The sequence below is a fragment of the Hyla sarda genome, unplaced genomic scaffold (assembly GCF_029499605.1).
Source record: "Hyla sarda isolate aHylSar1 unplaced genomic scaffold, aHylSar1.hap1 scaffold_3341, whole genome shotgun sequence".
Classification (NCBI taxonomy): domain Eukaryota; kingdom Metazoa; phylum Chordata; class Amphibia; order Anura; family Hylidae; genus Hyla; species Hyla sarda.
In genome coordinates, this window is record NW_026610089.1 from 7,168 (window position 1) to 8,661 (window position 1,494).

At 42.2% G+C, this 1,494-nt stretch overlaps 1 non-coding gene across 1 annotated transcript; it reads left to right on the top strand.

The window, feature by feature from the left end:
• Nucleotides 1-451: 451 nt before the first annotated feature.
• TRNAT-UGU (transfer RNA threonine (anticodon UGU)) lies at nt 452-525 on the top strand. The gene has a single exon. It is a non-coding gene; the product is annotated as a tRNA-Thr (tRNA).
• Nucleotides 526-1,494: the final 969 nt, after the last annotated feature.

Sequence of the window (1,494 nt, forward strand, 5' to 3'; positions counted from 1 at the left end):
TGTATAACACTGTTGTATGCGATCAGCACACAGACGTGCATTCACTTCCTTTCCCTATCTCGTGCATAGAAGAAATGACCAGAGGGAAGATGGCCGCCGATTATATAGGGCTGTTACATCACAGGGGTCAGGCTGCATCTCACATGTGATTCAGGGTCAGCCCGCCTACCTTTATTCCCGCCGCTGTTTCCCGCCCTCCCATAATCCCCTGCCCCATGTACTCACATGTGGATCCACCATCTTAGGTCTCCAATAGCCTGGAACACTGTAAAATGGAGTTTAATGAAGCGATTTGCGCGATAGAATCGCGGCGATATTCGTATTAGTTGCGAATCCAACTTTTCATGAAATTCATAACGAATTCGGGTTCGTCAACTTCGATTCTCTCATCTCTAATTTTAATCATTGCATAGCAATTCCCATTTTCTGACTTTTAGGCAAGGTTCGTCATGGCGCTGTGGCTCAGTTGGTTAAAACGCCTGTCTTGTAAACAGGAGATCCTGAGTTTGAATCTCAGCAGTGCCTTTCTTTCTTTGCAATTTTGAGCTTTTCAAACCAAGAAGTAGACATTGAATCATATGTGACTTCAAACTTGTCTATCCCACAGTCCTAAGAATGTCCGAGCAAAGTCAAAAATATGTATGCTGGCTGAATGCCCAAAAGAAGGAAATGTCCTCATCTTCTTTATTGGATAGCATTAAGCATCATGCAAGAGAAAATGGAAAAACAATGCAGGATTACTAATGCCTAGTTGATAGGTCACATGAGGCACCTTTCTGAATCAAAAATAGAAAACTGCCATGGTGGGAGCATCCACTACATATGCTGACAATAAAGAATCTACAAGGCAAGTTGCAAAGTCGTAAAAAGTAGAAGAAACCAACGAGGATGGGATTTGACCCCATGCATGCAGAGCACAATGGATTAGCAGGCCATCACCTTAACCACTCGGCCACCTCATTTACGTAAGCTCCTCTCTCCAAGTGATAGATTCTGAGAACAAGGTCAAAAAGTTTTTTGATGCATTTTTATTGAAGGTCACAGATCAGGCACTGGCTGAGGGGACCTTAACTCCAAGTTGGTGAAAAAATGCAAGCTGCAACCACTCCATCAATGCACAACATTTTGTAGAAATTTGAATCATTGTGTAAGAAATTCCCATTTTCTGGCTTTTCTGCTAGACTTAACAGGGTGCTGTGGCTTAGTTGGTTAAAGCGCCTGTCTAGTAAACAGGAGATCCTGAGTTAAAATTTCAGCAGTGCCTTTTTTTTCCCCCTAAATTTTAAGCTTTTCATACCAAAAAGCAGATGTTCAATCATATCTGACATCAATATTGTCCATCCCACAGCCCTAAGACAGTCCGAGCAAAGTCAAAAAATATGGATGCTGGCTAAACGCCCAAAAGAAAGAAATGTCCTCATCTTCTTTATAGGATAGCATTAAGCACCATGCAAGAGGAATTGAAAAACAAGGCGGGATTTCTAAGGCCTGGTT